The sequence below is a fragment of the Micrasema longulum genome, unplaced genomic scaffold, assembly GCF_059751315.1.
Source record: "Micrasema longulum isolate JH-2025_06_02 unplaced genomic scaffold, ASM5975131v1 h1tg000049l, whole genome shotgun sequence".
NCBI classification, from domain to species: domain Eukaryota; kingdom Metazoa; phylum Arthropoda; class Insecta; order Trichoptera; family Brachycentridae; genus Micrasema; species Micrasema longulum.
In genome coordinates, this window is record NW_028277256.1 from 1,048,231 (window position 1) to 1,071,554 (window position 23,324).

The 23,324-nt window shown below is 33.7% G+C and overlaps 1 protein-coding gene across 1 annotated transcript in view; it reads left to right on the forward strand.

Annotated features, from left to right (window-relative positions):
• Positions 1-23,324, forward strand: part of Ip6k (Inositol hexakisphosphate kinase) — a 154,590-nt gene that overhangs the window by 69,722 nt on the left and 61,544 nt on the right. The window contains exon 2 of the mRNA XM_088229297.1: positions 7,325-7,354. The gene's annotated coding sequence lies outside the window, so the exon portion shown is untranslated. The remainder of the gene's footprint in view (positions 1-7,324; positions 7,355-23,324) is intronic.

Sequence of the window (23,324 nt, forward strand, 5' to 3'; positions counted from 1 at the left end):
GCATGACAGCATACGGTTTAGGACCTCTAAATTTTGTACAGGGTACGATGAATGCCATTCAGTACAAAAAAGTGTTAAAAAAACATATTATTCCAACAATCGAGGACATTACGCAGTATACCGCGGACCCAATTTTTCAGGACGATTCTGCGCCGTGCCATAGAGCCCGCACTGTGAGTACAAATATATATATTTTTAAATGCATTTTGTGACCACATGATAAATAATTTATTGTTTTTTTATAGATCAATGAATTCAAGGAGAAAATTGGCTTAAAATCGTTGACGTGGCCCGGGAATAGCCCTGATTTGAACCCGATAGAAAATTTATGGGCGATTATGAAAAAAAAAGTCGGGAAAAAAAAATCAAAAAACATTGAGGAATTAAAAAAAAACTTAATTCAAGTTTGGGAAGAAGAAATAACATCAGAAATTTTAGATTCGCTTTACGCTTCTCTAAATAATAGAATTTTACATGTTATAAAAAATAAAGGTGAATTCACTAAGTACTAAATATTTTTAAATGTTATAAATATGTTTAAATGTAAAATACTTTAATTTAAAATAAAGCGATAAGAACCTACTTCTTAAATATGAATTAAAAAATAACATGTCTTTTATTATTCCATCACAAACACTCGACCATAAATGAACCGTTATGGGTCTCTAAGGTTCGGGTAATCTGATACCTGATATATAATGGCAATTTCTAAGTACAATTCATGAGTAAGATTTTTTATTTTAACCTTGAAATAACGAGTAGTCATCACATATGTCAAACAATATAAAAAAAAACTAATTAAATATCAAGAATAATTCATTATATGTCAATTTTAGTTTTTTTTGAGAACTCGTAAATTTATTTGTCTTGCGGTGTATGTCTAGGCAAGCGTAGAAAGGGGTGTGTTTGGATGCGTCAGAAAGAAAGAAATGGAACCAATCGTTTATAATGGTTTAATTGGGAGTATATATATCGGTACCAAAAACTATACGGATAAGAAGAGGAAGTAGCCTAGCGGGCTGTTATATACGATGCACAAAAACACGTTTGCCCTTTGTCGACATATCAATAATATTTCAAGCGACGTGATGGTCCGTCCGGTTCCGATTTGTATCTCCGACAGACTGCGTTCGTCTGAAAATTATTCACTCGGTTCACTCCATACAAATTTATATGAAAATCGCGCACGAGAAAATTAAGCATGATTAAGTAAATACCAGAACAAATGCACACATGTGTATATTTTTTATTAGTTTTATGGTGTTCTTCATATCTTTAGTATTAAGTAAACATTTAAAAATTGACATGCTTGTAATACTTTTAATAATTGTGCCTACAGTAAAGGCATTTTTTAACGTTTGTGCCCATATTAAGGTATGCTTATCTGTGTTCACGTATTACATACAGAAATAACAATTTATGTACAGTAAACTTAGTTTTTTTTTCTTACCGTACATATTTAAAAAAAATGTATTTAAATACTTTGCCATAGGACAGTAGTTAGGCCTTGTTTGTTGATGTCGCCCTTTAATATATCTACTGATATTTGTTTTAGTTAATGATATTTATATTTATAAAACTAGTATTATGGTTGTATACCAGGGGCGAACCGTGTATAGAAGCGATTATGCGCAGCTTACCATTATATTTGACTAACCATAATAATGTTTTATTGTAACTTTATTTACAGAAAAACAAATAAATAATTACCATTTATTTTAAATAATTTCCACCGTTTGTATTTTTATCCTAATATAAATATAAACTTTAATAAAACGCGCCCAGCGCCTGAGGTGAGCCAAGAAACTAGCCGATTATTCCGGCTAATTTTTTTATACAAATAAGTATACTATATTTTGAATGTCTTAACCCCAGTGCGGGTTTTTTCTCCTAGATTAAACTTGCAGATTACACAAATTATTTGAAGATTCTTAATTTGGAAAACAGTATTTCAAACATTGTTTTTTAAGAACTATTTTTCTTTGAGTACTTTTCTACCACGACCCGACCTAGAAAAAAAACGAATGGAATTTTATTTATTTTGGGTAATTCTGTAATTAAGGATCGTTTTTTCGAAACACGATATTCGCCCCACATGGCGTTTTTTACGATTGAAGCCAGTCCTGAGACGCAACGATTACCTGAATAAAAACTTACTAAAACACGCTAAAACCGGCTTAAAAAAATATCTAAGTATTACACGATAAAACATCGTGTTTTAAAGATCGTTATTTTATCGTGTATTTTAATCCCTAATTTCAATTTATGTTGGGCGCTGATGAAATATTAAAGAAAATTATAAACTCGCGCTGAAATTACCTTCAGGTTTAGTTGGAAGGTGTAGTTTAAAAAAAAAAATTTGTTCACGTGATTTGACGCGAATCACAAAAAAATATCTGCTGAAAAATTACGTTTCAAGCAAATGTCGTGTTTCTAAAAAAACGGTCCTTGCATCGGACACCCTTTCATTAAAAAAAAATAAAATTGTTCGATTTGTACAAATTTTTACAATCACTTACAATTTTTACGATTTTTATATTTATTTTATATTTGGATTTTTAAAAGTCTGATGCACTCCGTGCATTACATGCATTTTGTTAATTTAGAATCATATTTTTTTATACGTGTAATTTATTTCAGAATTTTCCGAGCAATTTTCATTTTGGACAAAAAAGTCATTAAAAAAAAAATGAGCGCCCGGAGCCGATCTATTTAAGTATTTTGACAAGTTTTATCATTTAATCTAAAACGTTTTCGTGTAAAATCGGGTAGAGAAATAAAATCAACGAAGACTGAAGGTCTCCGCGGTGGAATCGGCCTTCGGAGGCTCGGTATCGTGGTTTGAAAAATCGGCGGATTTGAAAGCGCGAAATATTGAATCTGGCCCTTGCGAAATAGAAAAGACGATGCCGGATGCCCCAGAGGACCGATTTCGCTGTGATCTTCACCGATCGTCATGTCTCCAGGGTCCTAAACATTGGCATAAAAAATGCACACATTGCACATTTTTAAATTTTTATACATTTTCGACCAAGCTGTACCAAATTCTTTCTAACTCAGACATCTCGACATTAAATCGGCCGTTAAAGGTTTTTGCACCTGGTTTTTGCACTACGCGGTTGGGTCGGGTGAGCTCTATCTGGGGTAATTGCTAAACTTCAAATTTTATGTATAATTGATTTTACACAAATTTATTTCGCCATTTTTACAACTTTAATTCTGTGGAAATTGACGTTGTTCCAGTGCCCCAAGCTGATATTTTACAAAAAAGAAAATTATTTTTCCATTCCGAAACTTGACTTGGGACAGGCTATTGGGGACCTCATTCAAATTTCATTTTACAAATTGTACGTTTTTAAAGTAATTATCTTTGTTTTAAAATAAATAAAAACTCTTTACCCCTTGTGGTCTAACAGTTAGCGTGTTTGCCTATCATGCAAGAGATCTCGGGTTCGAATCCCGACATGGTTGACTTTTTCCACTAAAAATTTATAAAACTGTTTTTACACTAAAAAATTTTATAGTCCCAGGACTGACACCTGAACCGTAAGACTGATAATTTTACGTAGGCAGGCGCCGTGGCGCAGTAAGTTAGACGGCTAACTTTGAAACTGGCGACGCGGGTTCAATTCCCGCCAGTTGCAGGAAAGAAATCCAAGAAACCTGTTTTTCTCAATTGGTCTGGGTGTTGTGGTGTATTTTCCATAACTTCCTTCCACGTGCCCTCTTTTCCACCCGCTGACGAGCCTCTACAGTAGAGGATTACCCGGTCATTCCTTTAAAAAGAAGATCGCGATCTGATATACTGCAAGGAGTGCGCCGATGCAGTGCCCCAGTACTGATTTGGAGCCAAGAGGTTTAATCTGGTAATGAGGAATTTAGTGCTACGGGAAAATAGATATAAAAAATGTCTTCTTACGTAAATATAAAATATTACGGATGTACTGGTAGTCTTCGGTGTGTAAATCGGTTACCGCCTACTGCGCAGTTTTCATTCTCACTAAATATTGATTTTCCATTCACCTAAAGGGTGGACTCTCCTATCGTCTTTACCCTTTGGTACGGGTACACATAACACACGCCACCATTTGGCTATCTTCAGCTCGATCTGTTTCCACTGTCACCTAACACTGACCAACTGTCACTAACCAAGATTAGAGCTTTGTCCGTAGGGGTTGTATTTTGTGTCACAATGCATAATTCTCAGAAAGGTCAGACCTCCCTATGGATATTTTGTACACTGTTGTAAGTAGTTATCAATAATAGGGTATTCTCGGGAATATCGTTGAAAAAATATTTAGAGCGGATTTTTACGATTCTAATTATGTAACTATAATGTGGAAGTTCAATGCTACGGGAAATTTGATATAATAAAAGTTTTTTTACGCGTGGTAAATATTACAGCATTCAATTGTAAAGCGAAGTTTCTCGAAAATGTATGAAAAAATAATAAAAATGTACCACTTTGCTACGTCAGCTGTTTCGAATCAACCAATGATTTAATTCTTGAGGTCCTATGTTTGTTTGTGAATATCTGCTTCGAATGCAGCGTTGCAAATGATCTAGTTTAATTTTGTTAATGTGTAGAAATTACCGCAAAAATATTTCAGTTATTTACTTGCGAATATTTATGTCAAGCTTCGCCATGCGCGAGATGCATATAAATGTAAAGTATCTTCGTCGTTTACATTGAACATGTTAAAAATAAAATTTGATTGAAAATTAAATTTTTCATACGGAAAATTTGATTTTACTTTTCAGACGATTGAAGATAACTCGACGCAGTTGAACTCATATGACTATGCATTATTTATGTTTTATCGATATCAATACACACATTCATGATCGCAGGGCTCTCTAATTAGTGCATAGACTCGTAACATTTTTGTCGGCTTTTATAAAACATGTTATATCGCAGAAATCTTTTTGATGTACGAAGTACCTATTATGCACATCGATATAATTATAAAAAGTTCTATCTTAATATCACACTTCAATGGTAATCTTATCCACATCAAATTTATTCCCCAGTTTTATCTATTTATTATGGTTATTATTTGTTAATTACTGCATTCCAACTGAAAAAAAAGTAGATAGTTTAATGATAATATATATATCGAGGCTTTATCTATTTATTTTTATTTTATTTATTTACATACATTAATTTATTGCACATTATTTAAGACATAAGTCCTAACTCCATGGGACTAAAAGTCCTGTGTTGAGATGGGACTAGCAATTAGTTGACACAGATACATGAGTATATCACCACAAATATAGGATCAGAAACATAATTTTTTTTTTTTTTAATGCATAAATATGGCACATCAATATGGTAAACAGTAAACTCAAACATTCGGAAAATCATCAAGGAGTTTCCTACTCAAATCCCCCCCACTAATAAAATCCAGTCCTTAAGTACTTTCTTAAAAATAGTTTTTGTCCTTGAGAGCTTAATACGTTATTCCAAAACATTGAACACTCTCGGTGCGATAAATGATAGATGTCTCTGAGCAAAAGTCGTACGGGTTTTGGGTATGATATAATTCGTGCTCTGAGAAAACCTCGTACGGATATATCTATATATCGAGGTTTTATCGAGAATTTAAAGCTCTTTTATTCTTTCAACGCAATTGTTTCTCCCTAAATTTTCATTTATTGAAAAAAAAAAAATAATTAGTGGTATATATTCTAGGCATAGCATGAATTTAAAATCAACATCTTGCACCTTTATTAAAAAAATATAGAGATACTTGTATTATCTGTCTATGTAAGTTAGGCATAAAAGGTCAGAAATGCAGTTGTTTTTTTCGCACAGTATTGGGCAGGCATCTGCAAGAGTGTGACAGAAAAACTATTTTCAAATATCCATTTATCGAAATTTCCTGTCACCGAATATCCTTACAATTTACGTAAACTTAAACAAAAAAACAATAATGCATATATCTAATTTTAACTAAGTACAATAGTTGATATCAAACTTTCGATTTTGTTAATTTAATCTTTATAAGAGTATGTACTTAAATCTAGCAATAGCAAAGCGTTGCCAGATTCAGCTCGTAATTTATAAATAATACGTAGATACGCAAAGTCGGTACTTTTTAACCATTACATTTAATAAACATATTACAACCGAGAACTGCAATCCTTGGTTACAAAGGTTTACGAAGTGTGCAAGGAGAGTGATTTGCTAATGAATGTGCAAAAGTCGAACGTCATGGTCTTTGAAAGAAATGTAACTATGACTGAATGTAAGATTGTAGTAAATGGAGACAATTTGAAACAGGTCGAAGAATTTGTATATCTGGGTAGTATGTTTACTAGAGATGGAAATATGGACAAGGATATTGAAAGGAGGGTTAGTGCCGGTAACAGAGTTAATGGTGCCTTAAAGTCTGTCGTAGCAAATAAGTGTCTATCGCAAGAGGCTAAATTAGCAGTTCATAATGGAGTTCTGGTACCAACCCTAATGTATGGAAGCGAAGCATGGAGTTGGAAAAAAAGGGACGAAAGTAGACTGAATGCTGTTGAAATGCGATCCCTCAGGCGAATGTGCGGAAAAACAATGTATGATAGGTGCCCTAATGTCGAAATTAGAGCAGAATGCAAGGCTGAGTTAAGCATTATCGACAAAATTAAGAAAGGTCTTTTGCGATGGTTCGGTCATGTGGAGCGAATGAATGATGAAAGAACGGCTAAAAAGATTTATGATGCGAATGTGTCTGGTTGTAGAAGTCGAGGAAGGCCGAGAAAGACATGGCATGATCAAGTACAACAAATTCTTGAAAGTGGTCATGTGAAAAGTCGGAATAATCGACGTGCGTGCATGAGAAGATGTATGAATGTGAAGGAAGCAAAGGAAGTGTGCCAGGACAGAGTGGTGTGGCGTTCTATCCTCTCTGCCTACCCCTCCGGGGAAACGGCGTGATGGTTAGTTAGTTAGTTAGTTACAACCGAGATGGAGAACATCTTAGAGAAGGCAATATAGAAGTCCAGGCATGGTGGCTGGTTTAAGTGGCCACTTTACACACCGTGTAACATCTACCATTCTGCCTATATTTGAACATCTATATTCCTTCAATTCTTTCATCGGTTGATGTTTGTGAAGTAAAAAAGCCTTTATTTATGTGGGTGAGATTCATCTAATTGAATTATTTCACGTATATGTTTAGACTTTTATATTGCCTTCTCTAAGATGTTCTTCATCTCGGTTCTAATATGTTAATATAGGCAGTTCCCCAGGGAGTTGAATCCAGTCATTGTCTACAAAAATTTGGACAAACTAAAACATTACATTTGTCTAACATTCTGTCTTTATTTTCAGAATTGGTGGGCGGACGTGTGAACAAATAAGGTACTTTATTTCAATTTTATTAGGTTTTGTCTACTTATTTTTATGTAAATGCCTAGACTTCCATATTTCCTTCTCGAAAATGTTTTCCCTCTCTATTGAAATAAATGTAAATATGAATAACTCCCTAGGGAGGAAATCCAGCCAGTCTGCAAGCATTTGGACATACTCAAAGATTGTTGAATTACTACCTGGTAAAAGAAGAAGTATAAAAATTGGAAAATTGTTTTCAGGCGTTGCCTACTAGGTGATTTGGTTCAGCCGGATGAATCTCATCCACGTGATAAAGGTTTCAGCTCTTTTACTTCACAAAAGTCAACAGATGAAAGAGTTGAGGAAATGTGGATGTTGAAACATGGGCAGAATGGTGAATGTTACACAGTGTGTAAAGTGGCCACTTAAACCAGCCAATGACATGTCATAAGCCCTGTAAATGCCTAGACTTCCATATTCCCTTATCAAAAATGTTTTCCCTCTCTGTCGAAATAAATTTAGGTATTGTCATTCTTACTCGTGACCATATTGCGTGAATGACATGAACGATAGCAAAAACTCTGTGTTTATTCATTTCAAATTCACTTAAAATTATTTCATAGAATTGTAATCTTTATTTTGCCCAGACTATATATTTTTTTCTTAAATAATTAATAAATAAGAAAAGACCTAAAATCGCTTGACAGCTAAGTTACCTCACTGTTACTGTTTTGCCGAGGCGGATGCGGACAAATGAAATAATATAATAAATTAATATCACTTACATTATTTGTAAACATCAAAATTATATACATTTTTTTATCACTCTCAAAATTAGGTTATAATGTTATCTGAATGAAAACACAATCACTTTTTTTAGTCAATATTCTAGAAGGTTAATTTTTTCGTCTTTTTTTATATTTTTAAACGCTTTGTCAATCATACCCTTTTTTAGAATTAGCGTTTTTGTAAAGTTACAAGGATTTTACTTTAATGCGGCATTTTTTACACCTCTGCCTCTGTGTAAAATCTGCGTATAATTGTATTTAACTGCAATTGGCTTACTAAAAATATCCTATATTATGACATTATTGTGAGAACTTTATTATTATGATCGACAAATGTTTCCCTACCTGAAAATGGCAATGCCTTCGATAGTTTTTTTATTATCTTCAATTATTTATTTATTGACATCACAAGTACAAATGCACATACTTTTTTGACTGGGGTTTCCTGTATTTAAAAAACATTATTACTTTTATATAAAAAAAAATGAAAAACTTAAGTCAATTTTACCTGTAAAATTTGACATGAAATTTTGCAGATAATCATTTTTGTTTCGTTCATTGAGGGAGGTAGTATTTTATTTCATTATTATAAATTATGTTTTTGAGATTTTTTATTTCAACAATCCATTTTTTATATTTATGAAGGTTAAATAAACACAGAAATACAAAATAAATGAAAAAGAACAAATAATTAAGAAGTGTTACGTAATAATCTAAAGAATAAATTTTAGTAATGAACTTTTCATAAAAACAAACCGTATCTGTCAAATACAAAACGTATTCTAACTTACTAACTACTAACTTTTAACTAACTCTTTACTGGTGACATCATCTACAAGTAAAATTGACTAACTGTTACTTGGTAAATTCTGAATTTACTAATAAAAGTGACTATGTGTGTTGGTCAGTTTTACTTGTCAAAAATCTGTGAGCTTCTATCAAATGGTCACATTTTTTACAAATTAATTTTTTTTTGGAGTGTTGGATCGACTTAATAATACGATATTATACGATGTCAAAAAGTCAATAATCTCAATTTTGTCATTTTTGCAAATGGTCACTTTTACTTGTATATATATATATATATACATATATGTATTATCGAGAAATTTATATAAAAAAAACTTAAATTAGAAAATTGTATGCATATATATTTTTTAAGTCTAAATTATTGACCAAGTTTTCCTGTGGTCGACTGAAGGATATTGTTTTTAGCTATAAGAAAGTTCAGTGGTTTAAAAAAAAAATATTTGTAAAAAATCTCGATTCGAACGTGCTCCACGAGGCTATGGAATTATTAAAAATAAAAGTCAAGTGTTTTCTTGATAAAATATTAAATTGATTAAAAATTAATAATATAGGTGTTAAAAAAAACAAAGCTAACCCAACCTCAGGCACCCGTTTTTTTGCTGTGGAAAAGTTTTTAAAGACTATCAAGCAAGCCAAAAAAAAATGTATTTTTATGTATCGTATTATCACCGCTATGATTTTTTAAAGTTTTTTAATTTTGAAATTACTCCACCCGTGACGTCACGAGTTGTCAAAGAATTTTATAAAATGCTCTAATTTTTACCGCGTCTAAGAAAATATTTTTAATCCGATTTCCCGTATCATTGAATTTTCTTATTAGTCCGCTAAAGTGCGATGTTTGTATCTAAAACAAAAGCGTTCCCAATTTGGTTTGATTTTTAGTTTAACAACATATGTGGAACGGACGGTTTCGGTTTGCGCTTTCGATTCTCGACCCGAGTACCTGCGGCCCGTTGTATATCTGTAATCTGTAGTTAACTTCGTAGTTAATAATCATAGAATGGGTTTTCTCCGTATGGGTGACTAGCCAGTGGCGTGTTATTCTTTATTTTATTTTTTATATGGGCGTTGCTTTATTATTTACCTTGCTTATAATATACAAGGTTTATATATAAAAAGGTGGATTTTTCCGCAATTAAATTTCTTTAAATTTATTTAAACTGTTGGGATCAGGAGGGACATACTTATGTGGACCAATCGGTAACTTCTTAGAATTTGCTCATGTGGAGAGGAAACCACTTAAAACTCTTCAGGAGAAGTAGTCAACAGGCCTTCCGTTCAGAGGAGTGTTCGGCATTTTGTTCCCTACTTTGGTTTATTTTACCAATTGCCTGCACTATATTGATCATGTATGATACTCGTACTACCTCTCGTGTGAGTTCTTTGTGGCGTGTGGCGTGTGGCGTGTTATTACTCTAAGGTTTGTGCTGCTTAAAATGTAATTCAATTAAATACATAGAAAATTGATTGAGACAAAATGTGAAATATATGCAATAAGCTAAGTCAACTGTTAGCCTTCCATTTAGTCACCGTTATCAATCGACGGCAGTGTACTGAAAATGTGAAATTAATTATTCAATAAAGACAATTGAATTCGTCTTAGGTGCGATGTTTATTTCAGCAATTGTATGATGAAATGATTCAATAGGCTTCGTCAAACTGTGTATGCTCAATATTTACGCTGATAGGCTTTATCAGTTTTGTTGCTTGGCTAATTAGCACAGTAGTCGAGTTATTGTGAAAAATTGTAGCGAATGTCATGATAATAACAAACGTATTACTCGTATTATCGTATGACACCCGACAATTTGTGTTTTCAAAACAGGTTATAAGGCAATGCGTAAAATACAAACATTTTATTCAACTGCTTTATACTTTGTTCATCGACATGATTCATTCGATGTTATTGAATTAATTTCAGAATTTCTTTTAGTGGATTCGACATTTTGTCAATCTGCCATTTTGACTGAAAATTTTCTGAAAATTTTCTTTGAAATTTGATTTTCATAGCTTCTTTCATGTTTTTAAAGAAATAATCCATTATATTTATTTATTGAGTTGGCGCGTATTTTGTAGAACTCTGTATTATGATTTTTATATTGAAATCAAACACTGATTTTAGTCTACTAATTTCGTTTATTTTTTGTTTGTTAATATACTATCAAACTAAGCCAAATATTTGCTTTCAATATTTTTATGTATCGTATTCTTATCGCTATGTTTTTTGAAGTTTCGATGTTTAGGAATTTCTCCGCCCGTAACGTCGTTAGTTCTCGGTGAGTTGTCCTGACATATAAAAGTAGAACCCCGTAGCTGTCAATAGAACATACCAAACGTTGAAACAAATGGCTTTTCGAAAACCGGAAATCTATCACAACACATTTTAACGGTATCATTGATTGATAAGAACTTCTGACGTCGTTCAAAGTGCAATAGTTTATTTTGATTAAAACAATTTGTATTATTGATTTCATACATTTTCGAGAAACTTCGCTGTAGAATTAAATGCTTCTATTTTTACCGCGTATGCTAAAACATTTTTTAATATTTAATTTCCTGTAGCCCTGAACTTATTCATTATTTCACCTCATTAGAGATGTTCTAAAGAGTGTGAAGATTAAGTAGACCGTAGATCCTTAAATACAGTTTTACAAGCTTAAGAACCGTCCTTAATAAAGAGGCGAAAACACAATTACAGCAAATATACGTATAGAGTGGAATAATACATCATCTATATGTGAAGTAAATGATAGAGCCGATCGTTTTGTGAATTGACAATATCATGGCTAAAATTTAAGAAAACTAACAAATAACGTCATACACAACCCTTGTGTGAATTTCAGAAGCAGAGATGACTCACACAAAGTTGCTCAAATAATTTAATCAAATGAAGAATGGGAAATGGGAAATATGAAAAAATTAAGAAATGTGTCTGAATTCAATAATTTGTAATATAGTAACTAAAATTATTTTTGTGCATATCGATTATAATGTTAGTGTCATGTACTTACATAGTACATATTGTATTAAGTTAGCTGGTGGTAGAAATAACGTTCTCCACAGGATGTAATGTACCCAGAGTTCTGATGCATTTGGCACTTAACTATCTGGTGAAACCCCCATGGACCAATATTAATATCTTATGCAATGCAAAAGTCGTTTATTTCTATTTAAAAGGGTTATTAATAGTATGCACCTGATAACTAAATGCTTCAGTGCGTGAGAAATATAATTTTGCGTGAATCTCGGGATGTCGCGTGGGAAAAATAAATGTACTTATTTTGTTGTATCAAACCTACCCCCTCATAGGACCAAAACTTGCATCATATAAATCCATACGCAGTCTTTTGAGAATGAATTAGAAATGTAATCTCTCGTGGTTACTACGTCACTCTGACGTAATACTTAGTTTTAATAAATACGGTTGCTTTCAAATGTAACTTTATAATGGTTTTTTGTAATGTCTTTTAAATAATAAATTAATGTACAACATCTTCGTGTCTTGTCAATTTATCTAGTGAACTTCAAATAATCCTTCTCCGTGTGCTACTACATCGGCACATAACATAAGTTTTAACTAGCTGTTTTAGTTTCTCTCCAACAATTTAAATAAATACTTTTCATTGCATTAAATAATATTTTAACGCATCGTGCTCGGCGTTTACATTGATTATACTTATCGTAAACACCAATAGTTAGTTGTTAGGCCCGGTGGTTCCTTAGTGATAGGGAATTATATTTGTGTTTTGAAGAAATTTAAAATATTGTTTTGTATAGAGTAAGTATTTATTGACATATATTATGTTTTGTGAAAATAATTAGTGAGTTGATAAACATTTAGATAAAAGGGAAATATAACTTTTTTAAATGGTTCTATGAAATACTGTCGAGTAAAAAAATATTTTTTTACCACTTATTAAAATTATAATTCATTATCTTTGCGATCGAAAAATATAGTCAAATTTAAGAACACCCGCTTTCTAGTTGGGACATATTATCTCCACAAAATATTTTCAGGCTTCTCTGCTTCCTGCTGTCAATTACTCGTATTATTGTGTGTCTTTCCGAGCCGGATCTACGTCTTGTAGTTCAGGCATGAACCACCGACGAACTGTCTGCATTGGGAGTCCAGGACTGGAGAACCTGGGGTGGTATTCCAAATTCTCTCGTGGCAGTATTATCTCGTGAATTTTGTATGTAAAAGGCTGTTTTCCCGTGCCACGAGAGCGTTTCAGAACAGCACCCCTGATGCCTCGCAAAGTCGGAAAGTAGGCGAGGGTGGTTGCAGGGCATTTAACATGTGAACAATATAATAGGTATGACCATATTGTTTTCTCCCAACTCCGTGAACAGCCTCGACCGCGCAGGCCGCAGAACAGACCGCGCAGGACAGAACGCTGGCGCTAGGAGAAAACGAAAGTTCGGCCGCAGTTCACACATAAGCGCTGAGAAAATGAATACACGACGGCGTTTATTTCGAGCGAATTTACGAATAATATTTTTATTTTTTTACCAAGATGTATTGGGATTGTTAAAGGACGAAGTAAATAATAAAAATGTTTTTTTTGCCGCCATTTTCGGCAGATGTTTATTTTTATTTTTTTGGGAGCGACACGTTCGCGTCAAGCAAATCACTATTGTCACAAGGTGCTGTCCGTGTGTGTTCACACGAGAACAATGCGGCCGTGGCGGTTATCATTGTTTCGCGGAGATAGCCTGCTCGTCTATCTCGGTGGCGATGTCTCGGGACAATTTTTTATCCTGCAAATTGAAAAAGAAAAATGGTATTGTCTGCGTGTAAACGACCTTTAAGGCTCTAGAGGCTTTCGTAATGGGCGGATATCTTAGAATGCGAACACTGCTAAATGAAATTAGAATAAAATATTATTCATAATGAATTTGCAATGCTTATGTCCAGTGTTCAGTTTGAGGTGTACATACACTCCGCTGAATGCCGTTCGACACAATCAATAGTTTTGCCCCGGCAACTCGAGCCGATTACATCATTCTATTCTCAGTAGACTCGCGCCCGACACAAACTGTTATTTGAAGATAAAAAAATTGAACGTGACTGAAAAAGAACACGTTTTTATTAGGTGATTGCCAAAACTCAATATTTAAAATAGGTCGTAAAAAACAGGAACAATTCGCGTTTCGCGCACCAAAGTCAAGATAACAAAACACTTTTGTCAAATGACATTACCTGTGTATTGTGTTTAGGTAAAATATGATAAAAAAAGTAATCACCTGTCTTCATCATGTTCCTATCTGCACTCTGTGGTGCATAGGGCACTGCATTGGTACACCAAATACAGCTTATATTAATCATCCGTTATTTATTTATTAATGAAATCATACAGTCTTTATATAAAACAAGGTACAAAAGAACAATTAAAAAAAGTAAGACCAATTACAGATTTCACACTAATTTATTATGAATGCAGGAGGAGAGGGGAAAAATAATTTAATTCTAAAAAAGTAAAAATAAAAATATTACATAAAAAGTTCATAAAAAGGAGAAGACATTGTATAGCTCTCTACTTTCCTCCCTCTCTCTCTGCTTCCATAAACATTTAAATTTAATTGTAAAAAAATCACAACCAACAATAAATTATTAGAAGCAGGTAGTAGATGTAAGTAAGTATAAATTAAGAGTTGAAATCAAATGTTTAAAACTAAAAGTAAAAGTTAAAATTAAAATGAAAAGTTAAAATTAAAATTAAGTTAAAAGTTTAAATTAAAAGTTAAAATTAAGAATTAAAATTAAAAATTAAAAATTGAAAGATAAAATCAAAAATCAAATTAAAAGTTAAAAGTCAAGCAGGAGATAAAGATAACTTGATCACTCTCACGATTTAGGTGCAAGTCCAGGAACAATGAAATATTGCGGCGTAAAACCGTTTTTTTAAATCAATAGTTCCTGTCCGCCTTCCCAGGATTGAATCCGGGACCTCGAGTATGCCAGGCGAATGCGCCAAACACTAAACTTCTAGGCAGACTTATTTTTAGTCGATTTCATTTTTACCTGAGCGTAGCCATCTCACATTTCACACGCAGAATTGTATTTTTCATTCGCCCGGACACGAAGTGAATTCGAAGTATAGTTCTTGAACTTAATTTATCATTATGATTAAAAATCAGGAATTAGTTGGCGCGGGCTAATCCAATGATTGCAATGTCTTTTTTCACAAGATGGCGTCCAAATCACGCGATGTATTTGAACCAGCCATAGAAAAGCGAAACTGAGATAATAGAGCACTTTTGAGAAAAGAAGAAAGTGAATAATCTAATCTACACAACAGTTAGAATGTTTTTTACTTTGACAAATGATAAATAATGCATGCATTAGTTATTTTTAAAATACACAAAAAAATGATGTATTTGACCAGTTTCAATGATTTTGAAGTCTGGCTGTTCACACAACCCAAGATGTGCATTTTGCAGAAAACAGCCAGCCCTAGTAAAACTCCGATGTATGTTGTGTCATTATGTACGGAACATATTATTTTTTATTTATATTAGGGTACTTAATTGTAAAGAATCACTTAACTAATTTCCACTTAACTAATACCCACCCAGAATTCTCTTATCTATCCAGCAGAAAATAGCCAGATCGTATATTGAATTACACCTCATTCAGACTTTAAATGTACATAAGAGGTGACATTCTGTATCAAAACATGTTTTTTTACTACGGGTATTTTTAAATTAATGAATTTAAAAAATTTAAATACATGGGTATTTATTTATCCACATTATTTTTTAAAGAGAACTAGATTTCTGGAGGCATTAATCTTCCCATCAGCATCTATACCGTAAGGTTTTTTAGTGCTGTGGGCGTTTTCTGCAATTTTATGAATGCCGTTTTTTTTTATTTATTTATTTTATTTATTAAAAGAAAACAACAGCCATCAAAACAAAAAAAAATATTTACATATAAACCAAAATTATAGGCAATTATAGTTTTCTATACATTACTAAATACAATGTCAAAAAAGAAGAAAAAAAGAGTACCTTCAAAAAGCCACTCCTCATCATTCCACACTTAAAAAATAAATAGATTATTACAATAATAATGAAAAAAAAAAAATTTTTTTTGTTAACTCAGACTTAAAAATCCTTTCGCCGGCGGATCCATACGGAGTAACCCCAGATCAGCCCTCCCTCCTTTCTTCTTTCAAACTAATCAATTAATTACAATATTAAATAAATTTGTTTAAAGTGGGGAAATATATATCGATTTCAGTAAAAAACGTGTTATAATTATTTAGAATTCTGGGGAGAGATGCATTTTTATTATTATTCGTGCTTGAAATACTATTTTGTGATCAACACTATTTTCAGAAGGTGATAATCACATTTTTGTAAAATAAGCGGCCTTGCTGTTTTTAGCAGAGCATAGAATTAACCTTACTGCACCCGATAACATCAATATATCATTTTTTCAAAATTGTGGACTGGCTGCTTTTTGCATAACTACGTTCAATGAGTAGTGCAGCCACCAAACATTGTGGGGATAATAAGTAATACTATTATTCGCCATCATCAAACAATAATCTTCCCGTCTCCGTCTGTCATGAGTGTAATGACTGTCATGACTCATGACAGAACCGCGTAGGTTGAACTAAATGAAACATACGCCTAGCCCGAGAATCAATCGCCTGTATTTTTTGTTACCAAGTGACTTTTTATAATGTTTGAAATCATCGTGCATAATGTCTTTGTTCCGAATTATGTTTATGATCTACCACTTATCCGATGGCGGCTAATTCTTTAATGTTTTTTACTGCTTCATAAAAAAGATAATGGTGTGGTGTTAATATTTGTCCAATTACCTTTGTCTGGATTGACACAGGCCATTTTTGCAATTTGAAACATGCCACAACACTTATGTTTTTTATCGGTTTTCTAGTAAATAATTAGCGTACTAATAACCGCATGGAAATAATATTTTGGATATTGGCGCGATTATGCCACGAAACGCCGAGTTAAACTGTTATTTTTCATATAAATATTTTTTCATGTACAAATATGTCGTTAAAAACAAATTTTGTATTTGTCAACTTTACCATCATCCCCTTTTCTGCCCTACTGTTAGTGGTAATGGTAAACCGAACGTAGCGTAGTTATATTTATTTTACAATATTGTAGACTGTGTGACTTTACGGGTTGTTTAACCAATTACGTAATGGTAACTGTAAAAAATGTTGAATAACATTTCGAATGGCAAGTTAATGAGTAGAAAGCAGATATCTGCTAAACCACCGGTATGTACAGGTCAATATGCAGCAAGCGAATTGCCCTATTAATGGGTGAATTCCGACTACGGTTTCCGGGTACATAAAACAGTTCATGAGATCTCGCTCTATCCGTTACGTGAAGGTAAGGTGATCAGTTTTCCGCTTCAGGTGTCAGTCCAGGAACAATGAAATATTGCAGTTAGAAAAACTTTCAGAATAAACATCTTACGTCTACCCTTTCAAGAATCGAACCCAGGACCTCGAGAATGGTGACGAACATGTCACCCACTACACAACAAAGCGGACTTATTTTCACTCGATTTTCTTATTTAGAACTTTTACCTGAGAGCAACCGTCGAGTCGAAAACACTCGTCCAGGGTTCTGGTTTTTTTTCACACACAGATCTGTATTCTTTATCCGCCTAGACACATACTTTGTTACTTAGTGCAGGATTTTTGTCTGTTAACTGAAATTTTTTCCGGCTACTTTTCTCCTCGCAATTACTAAAATGCCTATATGTACGCTAAGATACTGAACAAACCGATCTGCAAACGCGATGGTTAACCTTTCGCCGGTAAGTAATGTTTTTTCTTGTTTAAAATACCTATTTAAATGTTAAAAAACGTCTCATTAATATGTTACCAGTTCTTATTACTTATCTCCTGTCTTTGTCCTGCTTAGTTAGTCCGGCGTATAATGAAACGATAATCGAAGGTGACGCGTATGCGGAAGGGAGTGACAAACTGAATAGAACCTACAGTAGGCTGATGTAAAAAGTCCGTGCTTTTTACTGTATTACTTGTTTTTCTTGTTAAAGTCGACGTAATATGACGTGACGATACTTGCTCCCTCCGCTGGTCATTCTCTTTCCTTTTTAGCTCGGATTTGTATGGAGTGTTATCTCTATACAGGATGTTCTTAAAACCCTGTCACATTTGAAACCACGATGATCAGTATGAGCAAGAAGACATATTGGCACATTAAAATAAATTTTTAGAACGAATAAAATTTACAAACATAAAATATCTAAAAAAAAAATGTTTGTTTACTTCTGCAGGGGATAAACGAGGAGGGGGGAGTCTAATATACCGTCAACCGCACGGCGGCGCCCCCCTCGCTTCTCCCCTGCAGAAGTACGGAACCATTTGTTTTTTTTAAACTTACTTAAAAAAAATGTTTGTTCTAAATATTTTTTTAAATATGCTAATATGTCTTCTTGCCCATACTGATCATCGTGGTTTCGGATATGACAGGGTTTAAAGAATACCCTGTATATTATATCTCAATGGTAAAAATACATCTTTGTTGTACTAATTTACGTATCATTTTTTGTAAATAATTAGAAAAGAAATTGATCAAATGTTTATGTTGGCCATTTACACCCAGATGTCGAGCAAGGTTGTTAATATGAACCTACCATTTTATTATTAAATATATAATGTTACTCGAATACTCCTTGGAGTAAACGATAAAATGTTAATTTCGTACAAAAGGAACTACTGTAGCTTTGTGTAGTTAAAATGGGATTAGGACTATGTATTTTTTAAAATTGTATTTAAATTTAAAAACACAACGAATTTATAGCCTCTGAGTAATACATAGGTTGCATACAACAGCTAGATATTTTGTACCAGTTATAAGTCGTCAAACTCGGCCCTTCTACATAACTTTCGAACTTTTCGGCTTAGTTAATTTATATTACTCACTCTGAACTTACAGGCGTCAAATTACTAAGAAAGTAAGAAACCCGGAGCCTACTGAAAGAATTTATACAAAAAGTGGATCTTTTGAATAGGTGTCACCATTATTGACAGTGCCTCCAATGATGACGAGAATTATTAATAGGATGCTATTAAAATCACCTGTTACTTAATCACCATAGGTTATTATCATGTTTCTTGAACTTTAGAAAACAGAATTGATGTAATACTTAAATTAAAAGGTTGGATAAACCTATAGACTCGTTTCATGCAAAAAATCCAAAAACACATTTATTTCCCTAATGTTTTATTTTCATAATAACGTTTTGATACAATTTTTATTAATAAAAACTATTTCATTTTTATTTGCTAACTATCGCTCGGTTTTCTACTAGTTAGACTTCAAAACTATGTTGTTCATAGTCTTCGAGACTAAGTTTTTTTTACCTGGAAATCTACTAAAAAACATCAATAATAATATATATTCTGCTATCTGGTCTTAATTTAATTAAATTTAAAATTTCGGTCGTGACGTCACAGAGCTATCGTTATCAGTATCGGGGTTCCAGGGGTGTGAGGAGGCGGGTTTGTTTTCGTTTCGCAGAAGGAATAAATTTCCCGCTTCTTTCACGGCCGACCTTCATAAATACCGGGGATCGTTGTTCCCGCCCACGCTGGCGCTGGCCCGCTCTCCACTATCCACTATCGACCGCCCCGGGTCTCCTCACGCCCCTGGTATCCTGGCATCCCGCTATATTTTGTATGAATGGATTCTGAGAACGCCCCCGGAGAGAGTATGTTGGACGAGACTAGACTTGTAGCGGGGGTAGGGTGAAAATAACATCAATATTATTTTTTAAAGGTCCAACAATGTAACTACGTGATATAATATGTAGGGGTTAACGTGTATATCGATAACTGCATGAAATAACTGAAAGGCTTAAGAATGGGAGCAAAAATGGGTGATTTAAATGTCAATTGTCTTTTGTATGCTGACAATGCTGTACTCCTTGCTGACAACAAAGAGGAACTGCAAATCTTGGTAAAAAAGGTCTACGATGTAGGCAAGTGAAGCGATTTGCTGATGAATGTCGATAAATTGAATGTGATGGTTTTTGAAAGAAATTAAAGTATGACTAAATGTGAAATCCCTGTGAATGGAGTTATACTAAAACAAGTAGAGGAATTTGTGTACCTGGGAAGTATGTTCACTAGGGATGGAATGACTGAGAAATATATTAATAATAATTTATTTATTTATTTATTTATTTATTTATTTACGGACAAAGTCCATTATAAACATTACAATTAAAAGAAATTTATTTATTTATAATAATGTTTGGATAATTTATATAGCGCCATTTTTGTGAAAATCACTTCAAGGGCGCTGATATTGAAAGAAGGGTGAGTGCCGGGAACAGAGTGAACGGTGCACTTAAATCGACCTTGGCAAATAAATGCTTGTCACAAGAGGCAAAATTGGCAGTTCACAACGGAGTCCTGGTCCCGTCCCTGATGTATGGGAGCGAAGTATGGACTTGGAAAAACAGGGATGAAAGTAGGCTGAATGCTGTCGAAATGCGATCTCTCAGGCGAATGTATGGTAAAACTATGTACGATAGATGCACAAATGTTGAGATCCGTACATTATGTAAGGCTGAGACAAGCATTATCGACATTATCGACATGACAATGTTGATGGATGCAGAAATAGAGGAAGACCGAGAAAGACATGGCATGACCAAATCCAACAAATACTTAAATATGGACATGTCAAAAGTCGGAATAATCGGCGCGCGTGCATGAGAAGATGTATGAATGTAGAGGAAGCGAGATCTGTATGCAAAGATAGAGTGTTGTGGTGTTCTATCCTCTCTGCCTACCCTTACGGGGAAACGGCGTGATGGTTTGTTGTTGTTGTTGTTGTTGTTATATATCTAAAGGTTGAGAAAAATTCTTTAGAAATCTATCAAACGCTTACACATTTAAAATGATGAACACACATAACATTCACCTACCTAATGAATATTATTTGTGTATTTTTATGATTTATCTTTTCACATAATGAGTTTAAGTAACTCCAAATATAGCTTGCATGTATGTATAATATGTATGTATTTATTTGGATACCTATTGTATCAATAAATAATAATAATTATGTATTTACGTATTTACCCAAATATTTCGACATAAAGACAAATTTTTTGCTGGTCGTAAAAAACCGTAGATAGGTGTTTGAACCTCGGATCTCCTGATTCGAAGTCCGCGACACTACTGGTGGACCTCAGTCCGTCTCAATTAATACAAACTTTCAAGATGGTTAAGTTAAAAATGCCTTTTTAAAAAATCGTCGTTGCGCCTGGAATATCCGTTTAATGGCATTTTAAAAAAAATAAGAGATGATTTAAACAATGTACCTTTTGATGATGGACTTTACAACAGCAAATATTTCAGTTTATTTTGTTAAAATAAAGTGTAATCTCAATGAGAAATTGAAAATACTTTTAAACAAGAAAACTAGGTTTGCGGATTTTGCAGGCGCAACGACAAAATTTTATTTGAACTACGAAAATAAATTTAAAACTTTCATAAGTTCTTTATGAAAACCGTTTTCTTTTTCTCTGTGTCATCTTTTCGCCAATGTTTTTGTTACGTTTCTTATACGAGGATTGTTTGAGGGAAAGCTAGCCTAAGTAAGAAAACGCACGATTTTTGCTGTTTTTATCGTTTATTTTTTAACTTAGTCTCCTTTAAGGGCAATGCACTTATTAAGACGGCTTTCCAACTTCTTCACCCCTTCCAAAAAGTAAATTTACTTCAGCTCTTTTAAATAATGTTATGTTTCGGGCGTCCTTTCATCGTTTGTTGCAAAACGGCAATTTTTTTAGGTTTGGGAACAAGAAGAAGTCGGGGCTAGATCTGGTGAATACGGCGGGTGGTCGATCATTTCGTAGCCTAATTGGTTCAATTTTGCCTGCACGATGGCCGATCTGTGAGCGGGTGCGTTGTCGCGATGGAAGATAACTTTTTGCGAGCCAAACCAGGGCGTTTTTTCTTCAACTCAGCGTGAAAACGGTCCCATAAAACTGCGTAGTAATCTCCAGTTATTATTTTACCCTTTTGTGAGTAACCAATAAGAATAATGCTTTTCGCATACTAAAAAAACAGTCACTATCACCTTATCGTCTGATCGGGTTGTCTTTGTCTTCTTCGGTGGGCCTATGGCGCGTTTTCTCCACTGCTTGGACTGTTCCTTCGGATCACGTTTTACCTTCGCCAAAAGCTTCTCCGAATCCGTACTACGTGTGCGTTATTGGTCGATAGTGAGCAAACGCGGCACCCATCACGTGGATAGCTTTTTCATATTCAAATGTTTGTGTATAATGGCGTGTACACGCTCAGTTGATATATTTGCAGCCTCTGCTAGCTCACGGATTTTGATTGGACGGTTTGCCATAATTTTGTTGACGATTTCTGGTGTAGTGACAATATTTGAGAGCCCGGGTGGTCACCATCAAAAAAATTCGTACGACCACGAACAAATTCAGCTTTCCAAAATTTAACAGTTGTTAGCGACGCCGACGGTGTAAACTTGCCATAGACAGCATCCAGTTCGGCTTTGATTTCTGAATTGTTTTTACCTTTCTCGTGAAGGAGCTTAATCACTGAACGATATTTGACTTTTTCTATTTTTCACAAAACACACAAGTTGTTTGCTTGCTATGTCCGTAAAAACCAAACTGATTGTTTTTTTGCTTTAAATTTTGACATGAGTCATGTCTTGGATGGCTTATGTCAAAACCAATATGGCGTTCGTTGTCACGTAACCGCCATCTATCGAAGGCTAGCTTTCCGTCGACGACCCTCGTACATGTATTTTTTATTCATCGTGTTTTACGCATTATTCCTTTTAAAATTAAACATACGAGTACATCCCTGCATTTAAGTATTTTCAATATTAAAATAACTAATTTAAAAATAAACGAAATCTATTTTCGCATTTGATCAAGTTGTTTTCTTCCCGATCTTCACATCAGTCTTTCACGTAATTCATCTGATCTGCTAAGGTAGCCCAAAATAAATATTTGAAATATGTACCTCTCATAATACAATGCGTCTGTTTACTGTTCACGCTGGCAATGATTGATTTGAAAATCTGAGAGTGCTCTGAATGTTTGAATAGTGTTGATTTTTCTTTTATTTTCAGAAACACCATGACGACACGTACTATTAAATATATTGCGCATTCTGGGTATTTTAGGCGTCTTCATTCGAAAATACACACTTCACATATAATCTTTTGCCGTACTTGCGACATTTAAACATTAAATATTGTAAAACGAACTGCGTGTCTATTATACACGAGCATCTTTCTTCATCCGTAGATTTGAAGAAAGCACGGAAACTTGTTATATCTCAACAAATTGATTGACTTTTCATTCTCACGTCGAGAGAACATGT